Source organism: Anabrus simplex, chromosome 12 (genome assembly GCF_040414725.1).
Source record: "Anabrus simplex isolate iqAnaSimp1 chromosome 12, ASM4041472v1, whole genome shotgun sequence".
NCBI classification, from domain to species: Eukaryota; Metazoa; Arthropoda; class Insecta; order Orthoptera; family Tettigoniidae; genus Anabrus; species Anabrus simplex.
This window is the reverse complement of record NC_090276.1, coordinates 37,013,262-37,026,733: the sequence shown is the minus strand read 5'-3', so window position 1 is coordinate 37,026,733 and position 13,472 is coordinate 37,013,262. Positions and strand designations below refer to the sequence as shown.

Below are 13,472 nucleotides of genomic sequence, written 5' to 3'. Positions count from 1 at the left end.
TCATGGTTTCAGAAACGGGATAGCCACAGGATAATGAGATACAGCTGGGATGGTCAGTATAGATCAGTGATAAACCTTATCGCCACAGATGGGCCAAGTGGAGAAAAGGTGCATGATGTAAAAGTGATACTTAGTGAGAGCCTTAATAGTGACTATAGACTCCTCATTGCAGACCTAAGGGTCACCAAACCTATTATTAAAGTAAACAAGAAGAAAAAAAAACCACAAATTAAAGACTCGAAATTGAAAGATCTGGAAGTCAAACAGCAGTCTCAAGAAGAAATCAGAATTAAAATACCAATAACAGACACAAAGAAAGGTAATGAAGAATGGAATGATTTTAAGACAAGTCTGGTTGGTAGCGCAGGTAAAATATGAGAAGAACAAGCAGAAGAGTTAGAGAGAAAGTAAAATCTTGGTGGAATGATAAAGTGAAAGAAACCATAATGGAAAGGAATAAAGCCAAAAAAAAGCTCTTGATGTGGCTAAGTCTGACAAAAGAATCAACAGCGACTGAATAGACAACAATAAATTAGAAGAGATGGCGAAAGAATATAGATACTGGAAGTTGGAAGTCAAGAGAAAATTGTACGGGAAGAAAAAGAGAAAAGTTGGGAAGAATTTAAACTACACTAGAAGAAGACAGTAAAGGGAATATGAAAAACATATATGGAAAAGTAAAAAGTAAAAGATCAGATAAAGAAGCAATTGCAGCTCTGGAGACAGCAGATGCGAATATAGTTTGCAATATGAAAGATATCAAGGGATACAATGAGACAGTATTTTGACATGCTCCTAAATAGCCCTAATTAGATCTCTGTTGAGGATGTAGGACAGAAAAGAAATAGAGGAAGATATCCCAATTACATGGACAGAAGTAGAGCAAGCTCTCCATAAGATGAGAAGTGGTAAGTCAGCAGGAGCTGATGAAGATACAGCTGACATTATTAAAGCTGCTGGTCCACCAGGAATACAGTGGCTGTATAAGATTTCTCAGAACAATATGAAAGGATAACGAAATACCTGAAGATTGGACAAAAGGGATAATAGTTCCTATCTTTAAGAAAGGGAATAGAAGGAAAAGTGAAAATTACAGAGGCATTACCCTCCTATCACATGGCCTTAAAATCATGGAGAAGATCACTGAAGCCAGAGTAAGGGATATACTAGAGCCTATCTTAGAAGAGGAACAATATGGCTTTAGGGCTGGAAAAAGCACAACTGATCTGATATTTGCTTTGAGGATGTTGGCAGAGAAACACTGAGGAAGAGGAAAATATCTAATTATTGTGTTTATGAACCTTGAAAAGGCGTATGATAATGTTCCTAGATCAACTACTTGGAAAAGTCTTAGAAAACTTGGTGTACCAGAGTACCTTATTAGGAAGATACAAATGCTATATACTAATAGCAAAAGCTGTGTCAGTATTGGAGATGGTCACTCTGAATGGTTCAATACAACCAAAGGAGTACAACAGGGAAATGCCGTATCACATCTTCTATTCATAGTAGTTATGGATACCATTTTAAAGGAACTAAAAAGAAAAGGTAATAAAGATTTTTGCAGACAATATGGGATGAAACGGAGGAGGGAGTGCAAAATGATCTGAATGCATAGTGTAAGAAGTTTGATGATTATGGAATGAAACTGAACCCATCAAAAACAGTAGCACTGGCAATCAGCAGACATAATACATAACACAACATAAAACCACAGGACCACCAAGTTAAAGTAGTACACCAATTCAGATATTTAAGAAACATAATGGTTAGTAATAATAGAGCTGGGATAGAAATAACAAACCGAGTAACCACAGCCTCTAACTTTTACAGTATTGTTAAGACACACCTACTATGGGATGAGGAGGTCCATCAAAGAACAAAAATGATCCTGTACAAGTCATATTTCATTCCCATCCTTACATATTCTCTGGAAACCTGCACACTAACATCAAAGGATTGTAGTAGGATTCAAGCCTGTGAAATGAAATTTCTTAGAACTGCCCTCCAAAAGACATGACTTGATCACGTGAAAAATGATCTAACGTAGGTCTAAATAAATCAATGGAGGAGAAACTTAGGTCATCTAGACTTAAATGGTTTGGGCATGTGTAAGGAATGAATAGCACAAGCTTACCATGTGCTTATTTGGAAAAGAGAATAACAGGTAGAAGACCAGCTGGAAGACCAAGAAGAAGACAGATGGACCAACTGAGGGAAGACGTGGAAAGAAGAGGATGGAATTGGGAATCTGTCATGGACATTAATCTTTTTGAATAGGCAAATTTGGAAGACGCTCGTTTTCAAACGCCCTACCCGGCTCGCTGGAAGGGCAAACCGATGACGATGATTAAGTTTTAATAGGGTTTTATCTTATTACAAACTACGAATTTCCCGTGTGTATTCTTCATAACATAAATACATTTTAATATGGGGATTGTACAGTAGGTTCCTTTTTAGCCAGTAAGATGTTTTTACATGACAGATTAAATATAAGATGTGAGTAGTGCAAACTAAGAGAAAAGAAGACCTCCACGAGATTTCTAAATTATTAGCCTATTTTCCATTGAGTTTCTGCTGTTTCTAGCGACTGCATGACCTATCATTTCAAAAACCCCACGTGCCTTGGTGAGAAGCCAGTGAGAGAAACACTCTGCTATCATGACCCCTTAAAGTTTCTAGAGTGCCGGAATGCGCCTCATTAATGCCTGCACACATGCCTAATTTCAATTTTACCTACCATCATACATTGTTGTATATCCACTTCCATCTATTAAGCTAAGTACGTGCTTCAACATATCCAAGTGATTGGTCTTATGGCAGGAGCTCAGGGCACCATTCCTTCTTTATTTATGTAAGCAACTGGGAATTCCTAACTCCATCATTCAGCAAGTCTTCAATACTGTAATAAAAGGATCAGTACCTATCTTGTGTTATTATGTATATGATTAATACTTTTAGATGCTTTTTATACACAGTTCAAATAATTAGGGGAAATTGTTTTGTAACATATGGTATGTGAACATTAATTTGGTAATGGGGTTCCAATGGTCGTACAGCATACCTTGAGACCTTAGCTACTCAGGGTATGTCAAATCAAAGTTATACTCCATCCATAAGCATAGCAATGCATTAAACTGCCAGGTGACCCCTCAAAACAAAATGAATAGCAGTGCATCCATGTGTCGTCGTGAGGTACACAGACTACTGCGGGCATTTGACCAGTTGTACGTAAACCAGCACATCCCATGACACATCTTAACGAGGTTCAAGTCGCAAGGGCCGTCACCTTGATCCAGGAGGGATGGACTTTTCGTCGTGTTACTGTGGATCTCAATGTCTCTCCGCTACAATGAGACAGGCCAAGCATGACAACCCCACAGGATGACCGATATTTGACCAACTGTGCGTTGCAGCATCGTTCAGCAACTGCCAGGGAACTGCAACAAGACCTCAGCAAGGTCACACTGAGGTCATGGTGTCTGACCAGACAATAAGGAACAGGTTAAGAGAAGTGTTCTTACGACCCAGACGTCCTGTTCGAGTGCCCCATTTAAAGCAGCAACATCGCGCAGCTCGCCTTCTCCTTACTGTACGTCAACTGCCAACTTCGCCAATGGAGATCTGTGTTGTTCACAGACGAGTCCCAATTTCCCATGACACAGCGTGATGGATGTCAATGTGTATGGAGATGCCGTGGTGAGCAGCATATGCCAAATGTTGTCCAGGAAGGCGACCGATTCAGACAGGGTTCTGTGATGGTGCGGGGTGGCATCAGTATTGATGGCTGCACGGATCTTGTCGTCCATGGTAATCGTACCGCTGCAGGGTACATCGAGCAGATACTGCTACAGCATGTGTTGGTTGCTGCATATGGCGCTGCACTGAATTCGTACCCATGCACGACAATGCCAGGGCTCATGTAGCGCGCATCACCAGAGCTGTCTTGCGAGAACTGGACCCCTGAGATGGAATGGCCAGCAGTGAGTCCCGACCTTAATCCCATCGAGCATGTGTGAGATAGGCTTGACAGAAGTGTTCGTGGGCGTCCTGTTCCACCACAGACTCTCCAAGACCTCAAGGCTCTCACTGAAGAATGGGACCCGATACCGCAACGGGTCAACTTAAACGGAGCATGCCATGTAGGTGCCAAGCTGTGATAAATGCTCGTGGAGGACATACACCATACTGAAGCTCTCCAACTGTGATAAAAATCCACCCTGGAGGACTGTTACCACTTTGTTTTCACCCCTATTTGGACATTTCCGTTTGTGTTCTGAAAATGAACGCTAATCTATCAATGTTCTTTTTTATACTTCATCGGTAAAGAATAAAGGTTTAGTTGGTAATATACCTGGGTGTGAGGTATTATTTTATGGAGCATGGCATTCATTCAAAAACATTTTCCCCTAATTTTTTTGAACTGTGTAATTCTCTTGTTATGAACTCATAATTTTCTAAATTATTTTCTAGTTCAGATTGGTTTTTAAATTTAGTTCCTTGTCCTTTGGGTGTAAACTGCTCCATAGTTCTTAGCAGAATGCATATATCTTTGTAGATCTGTAGATTTCATTTTTAAAATATTTAAAATAACATTAATATTGTATACTTTTTAATACAATTGTGTAAGCTTTGTCAATCCTGGCAGTCTTGTAAATCAAGAAAGCAAGAAAATAAAAATCCTCATTCTCTGTCGAAACATTGTACAACTTTGTTGGTAGGCAACAGAGTAGAGAGGATGAGGAAAATGCATTTATTACACCCCATAAAAGTGAAGATTCTACTGAATGAATTCAGTCAATTAGCTGTGAAGAAGACCTGCATCCAGGAATGAGCAGAGGGATATCTACGTTTGACACAAAATTGTGTCTGGCCACGAAACAGAGGTCAGTGTACGAAGTCTGTGAGACTGGTGACTGCTAAAATGAGAGTATAAGTACACAAGCCTTACAGGAAAATTAATCAATTCTAGAGAAAAATGAATGTTTCTCTGTATCTTGCCATAAAACCAAAATTTACAGCCTATAAATCATGGCTCTGTTTAATACGAAAGTTGTTCCAACAGCCATATGTATTAGAGCTAATATGGGAACATCTCTCGAAAAGATAACTACAAGAGCTGGAAAGTCTGATGGCTAGATTCTTGAAGAGAGTTTTATGTGTTTCTAAATATACATCATCAAGACTAGCATACATTTTTGCAAAGGAGACGTACTTCATTGAAGACATAAGATTTAGACTGCTACTTTCAGCGACAAGAAGTTATAGGGAGTTGCTACAAGAACTGCAATCAAAGAGGGCTATGATATGGGATGAGTTTTACTAAACTGATGCGATGATATACAGGGATTGGACTCGTGGTGGATATGATCTGAGGTACACAGTGACCAGGTTTGCCGTATACGGGTTCCACCATAAGGTATGAAGAACCTTGGGATTTCACAAGCCGGGACCAGGCTGCGTATGTGTCTTCTGCGACCAACGATGTCATATATACCATGCCCTCAAATGTATCCGTAGAAAAGGAAGCTTGACAATTTGTGTCAATAACTCATGACGTTTTGCATGCATTGATCGTATTTTATTACTGATTTATATCTGAGCGTATTTAAGTGTATATATTATGACCATTTGGTTGCAATAAATTTATTATTATAAATCACAAAAGTTTGGCTTTCCAGTTTTGGTACACCACCAATCCAGAGTAGTGGTGGTTGTGGTGATTATTGTTTTAAGAGGAAGTACAGCCGAGTGAGTTGCCCGTGTGGTTAGGGGCGTGCAGCTGTGAGCTTCATTTGGGAGATAGTGGGTTCAAACCCCACTGTGGTTTTTCACCTCCTTCACACTCCTAGCCCTTTTCTATCTTATTCAATCGTCACTATAACACCAATCTGTATCAGTGTGACGTAAAGTAATTTGTAAAAAAAAAAAAAAGTACAACTGGGCAACCATCATCTATTAACACTAATCAGAGGGAAAAAATGAACGGGATCTGACATTTCAAACAATTAAGGTGTCCGCCAAGGAAAGAAAAAAGGCCACGAAGGGCGTGAAAATGAAAGACTCCAAAGGCTTCAAATGTTCTAATAATATCAAGGTTGGAAAGAAGAGTTGAGCATGGGAGGTCAGATAGGAGAGATAAAAGTGAGGTGGAGTCTAACACAAGTAGAAGCAACACCAGGACTCAGCTAAGGACCCCATGGTCACCAACTCATGCTCCCAAGTTCAGAACCCCTGTGGCCCCTTAAGTCGCCTTTTGGGATATCGTGGGTGTTATTCTACTGCCCCCAACCAAAGGGGGTTCCGATTCAGAGGGGCCAGATTACCAAGATTGAATTGTATGAGAATATAGTGTAATGTGTATGAAGGCTGCGTGAAGTTTGTCCTAGTTCTTTTGTATTTTGATGTCCGTCCTAATTTCTCTCATGTTGCTTCCTCTTCCCACACTGAACAGCCACCGTGTTTATCCTTGTATATATGTTCCCATTCCTATTTCTGGTTTCCTAAATTTAATTTTGTGTCCAATGTGGTTGTACATCACTGGTCTGAGATTAAAATTCTAGTATCTTTACAATATTCCATTGGTCATTAGTTATCTGTACTTACACCAAACCAACTCTAAACTTTTTTCAGTCATTATACTCATTGCTGAGTACCACAACTTAATTTTTTTGCTCCTTCAATATGGCAGCCCTAACAAGATGTTGCCACTTACGAGTGGTCTTCAGTTATTCACAGAGTAAAGTGGAGAGAAAGGCCAACTATAATCTCTGGTTGATCAAAGCTTGAACTTTTTGTTCTCTCTCAAGGTCTTCTGCCTTCCAATTGTCTTGTAAAACAGTATTTTAGCAAATTTTTCCCTTCCTTCCAGAAAACGTGCCCAAGGAACTAGAGGTAATTGATAGACACAGTCATTCTCTCCCTCCAAAGCATCCTCTATCAACACCACGTCTTAAAGACATCAATTCATCTCATATTCAGCCTTAGCGGTCCAGGTCTCACAGCCATACAAAAAGATGGAGAAACCCGGAGATAAGTCAACTTGTGTCCTCATCCTGAGGTGGTGTAGCTCTTTTCAATCACAGCCTCAATGAAGGCGAGCTGCGTGTAACATTTCAACCTCCCCTCCTGCCACTTAAATTTCTGCCAGTACTGGGAAACGAACTCAAGCACCTGAGGACGACAGCTAATAACACTAACCGTTATGCTATGGAGGCGAACACCCCACAGATGCAATCAGTGATTTGTAGTTTTTGATACTGCCCAGTTCTGCCATATCTTAGCAGATTTAACCAGGTCATTTGGCCCAGGACAAAAGAGATATTTCTCTGGAAGGAAGGAAGGAAGAAGAAAAGTCTCACGAGGCTACGTCTAGTCAACATGAACAATCCCTCTGATACCAGTACTGAAAAAGACTAACAATGCTTTGAATTTTGACTTTTCTTTTCCCTTGGTGAACTGAGCCTCTTCCAGAACATAGATCAGTGTTAATTTTTAGTCATACTGCATAAATCATAACTTAACAAAAGTTAAATTTCTCAAAAATTTTGATCCTTCTCAGTGTTTTTATGGATGACAACAAATGTTCACATGAGACCCCTTTTGATCAGGAATGAGAAGTCTCGGCACCATCTACTTATTGCAAACTATCCACTTCATATCCATATTGATAAGTCAATCTGATAATCACAATGTTTTTCCATCTAATCAATACTTTTTATTCTTTGCCTTTGGCAAATCTATAAGAAAATTAATAAATACAGTACGTGTTTCAACCTAAGGTTCTATTCGTACAGCTGAAGATGACTGCAAAGCAGTTGAAACACGCACTGTATTTGTTAATTTTCTTATAGATTTGCCAAAGAATAAAAAGTATCGATTAGGTGGAAAAACATTATTGTGATTACCATCTACCTAATTATACACTTTCCTCATATTAAAATTTTAAAGTAAAATCCATAACATAATTTCTTAATTTTGCATCATTTGGCAAACCATCGAATGGTTAAACGGCAGTCTCTCCGAACAATTTCATCAACTTTTCTCATAGTGTCCACTTTTTATTAACTTATTGACTTAAATTTAAAGCAATAGAAAACTTAAATATGAGATTGTCAGATTTTCAGTTTTTGACAGATTTTCCGAGTATTACAAGGAATATCACATTGACACATTTGTCTGCTACAATGTTTAACATTACAGTGGAACCTTGGATTGCAAGCATAATTCGTTCCGGCAACATGCTTGTAATCCAAAGCGCTCATATATCAAAGCATGTTTTCCCATAAGAAACTATTGAAACGCGGATGATTCGTCCACAACACAAAAATATTTATTCGCATACCATTTCTAAAACAAAATATAACGTAAAACAAACTAAAGTGCACTTTTCCTTACAATAGAATCATTACTAGGGCCCGGATTTTTAGGTTCTTAAAAACCACGTTTTAGTTTTTTAATAGCTCAAAATAGTTTTTTTAGTTTTTTATCCTCCTGAAATAGTTTTAATGATCATTTAAATCATTACTAATTTTATACTATTCATTCAAACTTTTTTTTTGCAGTCGCTTAAGTGCGGCCAGTATCCAGTAACCGGGAGATAGTGGGTTCGAACCCCATTGTCGGCAACCCTGAGGATAGTTTTCCGTGGTTTCCCATTTTCAGACCAGGCCAATGTTGGGGCTGTACCTTAATTAAGGCCACGGCCGCTTCCTTACCATTCCTAGGCCTTTCCTATCCGGTCGTCGCCACAAGACATATCTGCGTCGGTGCGACGTAAAGCAAATGATGACTTGCCTTTAGGCATCGCCACTTCTGAGATGCGTAAGCTTCTTAAACTGCCTTCAATAATAACTTGATTTATAGGGAAAATTAATTTTAGTCTGTCGCATAATAACGTGTATAGAGCTAAACAGCCGTACCTGATGGTAGTCGACCGTACACAATGAGAGATGCACTGAAGCTGGCAAGTTAGGCGGGCTTGTACCTGCTAGATACAGGTCAGTGAACGCCAGGGGGTTGTCTCTTGTTTTGTGCTGTACCCTAGTGGAATAGTATCATATCACGTTGTTTCGCTCTCACTGGTTATACTTACAAACCACTTCCAATTCCAAACCATTAAGTCATTTCAAAAAGTCGTGCATAATGTTTATTTTTTGAAAAAATCATTCAATTTCATTAATATTTGGTACTTCTATTTCAAAATAACGTAATACTGTCTTGAATAGTCCATTTAGTTTTTTTAGGTTTTAACGTCTTATTTAGTTATTTTTAGGTTTTATAAGATTCGAGTAATTTACTCCAATGGTAATGAAATGGCTAAGTAAGTTAAAATACTGCAGTTAGCCAGCAAGGAATAAAATGAGTTTAAAACCTAAAAATCCGGGCCCTAATCATTACTGGTGTGAGGGAGACGAGAGATGATATGAGAAGAGTTACTGTGTAGCACGAATTTCACTAACGGAATCACTGCAATCTGTTGGCTCACTGGAATTTTGTTATTTTCGTGCAACTTTAACAAGGAACATGTCCAATGACTGTTGCATTTGCCTCTTTTTGAGGATTTCACGAAAATGTGACATTGCATTTTCATTGAAGTGATTCATCGCTCGCACTGCTGCAGCCTTATTCGGGTGGTGTTTTCTAAAGAAATTTGTGGTGTTTTCTAAAGAAATTTGCACCGTTTCCCAAATTTTGCAATTCTCCCGAATATCAGTTGAAGTGAGAGATTCCATTTACTCCTCCTCTTCCCCGGACGAGATCTCCATAACCTCCTCCTGTTGTTCACGATGCAGGTCCATCAGTTCGTAGGTGGTCAGTTCCTGGCTATGTTGTTCCACCAACTCTTGAATGTCCATGTCATTCACCTCCAGCCCCATAGTGTTCTCTAAGGACACAATTTCATAGACAATCGGCGGCTCATTTTCACCAATAATCCCCTCAAAGTCACGTCCAAGAATACAGTCAGGCCACAGCTTTCCCCAAGCGGAAGTGAGAGTGACTCCATCCCAGGCTTTATTGATGATCTTCAGGCAGTTCACGTTGGGGAAATGATTCCTCATAAACTCTCGGAGGGTAAGGTTTGTTCTTTCGGTCACTTCGAAGCATTGTTGAAATAATGCTTTGGTGTATAGCTTCTTGAAGTTCGAAATGACTTTCTGATCCATAGGCTGGAGTAGTGGAGCAGTGTTGAGAGGTAGCAACTTAACCTTAACGAACTTGAATTCCTCCTGTAAGTCGTCCTCGAGGCCTGGATGATGAGCAGGAGCATTGCCCATAACCAACAAGACTTTGAGCGGCAGATTATTTTCTGAAAGGTATTTCTTTACTACAGGACCAAAGACCTAGTTCATCCATTCAACAAACGAAGAGAGGAGGGGAAAACGTAGGCACACGTGACGCTCGTATTGCGGAACTTCACTCGCTTATCAAGTTACAATTTATTTCAAATCTTTGCTCGTCTTGCGAAACACTCGTAGACCAAGTTACTCGCATTCCGAGGTTTCACTGTATTCCAGAAAAAGTCAGGGACACAGCCATTTCAAACAATGGTTTCTAACAAACTGTAGGCTGCTAAGAAGTTTGGCCATATGCTAAGCCAATTTGCAACCGTAAATGATTCAACAAAAGAATGAAAGTGTTCTAGCTGCACTTTGTATTTTAATACAAGGATAAATGGCTGAATATTTCAACAGTTTAACTTGAGTAGATTTTCAAATAGATTAACAATCTATTTAAGTCTGGTCTCACCACCGACGTGCTTATGCCACCTTAATTCCAAGATTATTCCCATCAGTTGACTAAAAAAAAAAAAAGATTCACTGAAAATGTTCCAAGAAATAACTTGCCAAATCAATATATTTGGATTGATGCTTCCACTGCCTCGAATAAAAAACGTGATATTCTTCAAAGTTTATGCCGCTTTAAATGGGAGAAACTGCAGGAATACATTCCACGACTGTGTGGTGAGTCATGGTTCACTTCTGTGGAAGTAGAGCTAAGTCTTTGCAAAACGTAAAATTTCTCATCAGTTTGTCTTATTTCACATGCCACAAATCCAAGAGAGTACTATTTTGTCTACGACTAATACTGTTTGTTATTAGTTGCTTCTGTGGATCAGTGGTCCCAAGATAGCGGGTTCAAACCCGGCAGAAGTAGTCGGATTTTTGAAGGGTGGGAAAAGTCCATTCGGCACTCCATGTCGTACGATGTCGACATGTAAAAGATCTCTGGCGACACAGTTGGTGTTCACCCAACAAAATTCATTATAATCTCAGCCACAGACACCCAAGAGAGTTTTGGTTTACTCTGTCTGCCATCTAGTGGGTCTAGAGTAAAAGGGAATATCGAAATTGACGAGCAGACAGCCAGATGGCGTCAAAATGAAATGTCTGCACACAGTAGCTGAGGCCATACGATTATTTATTATTACTGTTTGTTATGATACCTTTAATATTTAGAGAATTAAACTCAAATAAATATAGAACTTTCAAAGTGGGTGTCACTCAAACTAGTAGGGGGAAAAAAAAAAAAAGGTAATTCTATTCATCACCATAAGCGTTCTGCACAATTGCAGATCCAGTGTACTATGTCTTCTTCCATTGTTTGCTATTTTCAAGTTCTCATAACTTCCTTCCTCCAGCTCATCTATGAATTACGTTCCCCTCCATTGCCTTTTCTTCCCTCATTTAACGGTTCCTTCCAGGATACCTTTCAACAAATTATCTCCGTTGAAGTTCTACCTAATCCCGGTCCTCTTCCTTCTTATCACTGTTATTAATCTCCTCCCTTATCCTATTTGAGGTACAACCTCCTTTTTCATAACCTTATCACTCCATCCTTCTCCATACCCACATCTCAAAGGCTTCCAGTTTCTGCATTTTAATTTTCTTCATGGTCCTGGCCTCCGATCCATTGGTGGTGGTGATAAAGTTTTAAGAAACATACAACTCTCTTAATGGCCTTGCGAACCTAATACTGTTGGGGTCAGAAGAGAGCACAGGAAAGATGAAAGTGAGGGCTCGGACACAAATAAGAGGAAGAAATGTCGAATTCGGTAAGGCCCTGCGTTGCCAAACCACACTACCAAACTAAGAGCCCTGGGGGACTCCATTTATTCTCCTCTTACATCAGGCTGCCCTCCACCCACAAGGTGTCACCACCACATCCAGAAATAACATTTAGCCAGCAGACTTATGAGTGTTTTCTTTGCCATTCTAACCCTTGCTCTTATTTCCTTTTCAGAACTCCAATCCTCTGTTACAAATGCGTCTATACATTTGGTCTTTAAGGACCATTTCCATTCTTTCCTGTTATTACTGCTATACAATCATTACATCTTCAATACTGCAAACAATAAGCAGACTGACTGTAAAGTGCACTAGACCAAAAATTCACCTACCGAGTACCTTAAGTAAACACAGGTGGTGGTGAAAGCTATTTCTTAACCGGTCAAATTATGTGTAGATGCAGAAAGAACTGAAAGAAGAACTACTTTGACAGATACTTACAGTAAAACTATTGAGGAGTGTGAACCCATTGCTCAAGTGATAACGATGAATAATAAATTTTAAAAAAATACTTGTACAGAGTCCAAGAATAGTTCCTAGAGGTAAGTCTTGTTTCATTGTTGAAGACCAACCCATCTGCCTCTGCAGGATACTTTATGAAGTAGGAAAACCTGGACAACATTTGAACAACCACCATTCTTCACGTGACAGCCAACACAGCTACTTCGTATTTGGGTATTTCCACAGAGTGTGAGACTTTTTGGTGTATGTGCTGGTTTCAATGGTAATGTCACAAAATATGCAAGGTAATGCAATTATGGAGGTGAAATTTTGAGACAGATGTGATGTACACCCATGTGGTTTGTCTATTTCTTACACCGGTTTACGCATACACTAAGTAAATTATTAAAATATTAAAATATTAAATTAAACATTTAACTTAAAAAAATAGATTTAAATTAAGACTGTGCTCATATAGATACCAAATCCAGTAAAATTAAAACATAGATTATATAATAAGAATGAAAATAAAACATTACCCTACTAATTATTTTGGACTACAAGAATCTAAAACACAGTGAGTAAAACAATTCTCTAAGAAACATACAAATTTCTGATTGATATGCCCTCTTTCCATATGAACACTGCAGGGAGGTTTGGAATTAAATTGAGGCTTATGGCACACAATGTAGTGATGATAATAATTTTCTGTGGCTGTTTCTAGCCGAGTGGAGCCCTTGTAAGACAGATCCTCCGATGAGGGTGGGCAGCATCTGTCATGTGTAGGTAACTGTGTGTTATTGTGGTGGAGGATAGTGTTATGTGTGGTGAGTTGCAGGGATGTTGGGGACAGCACAAACACCCAGCCCCCTGGGCCATTGGAATTAACCAATGAAGGTTAAAATCCCCAACCCGGCCGGGAATTGAACCCGTGACCCTCTGAATCGAAGATCAGTACGCTGA

General features: G+C 39.3%; 1 protein-coding gene across 3 annotated transcripts in view; it reads right to left on the bottom strand.

The window, feature by feature from the left end:
• wdb (widerborst) overlaps positions 1-13,472 on the bottom strand; it is a 74,666-nt gene that overhangs the window by 30,123 nt on the left and 31,071 nt on the right. Inside the window, exon 1 of one of the 3 annotated variants that reach the window (XM_067156715.2) lies at positions 2,741-2,880. The exons of the other annotated variants lie outside the window; for them this stretch is intronic. The gene's annotated coding sequence lies outside the window, so the exon portion shown is untranslated. Of the gene's footprint in view, positions 1-2,740; positions 2,881-13,472 lie in introns of those variants that run through there. 3 annotated transcript variants of the gene reach the window in all.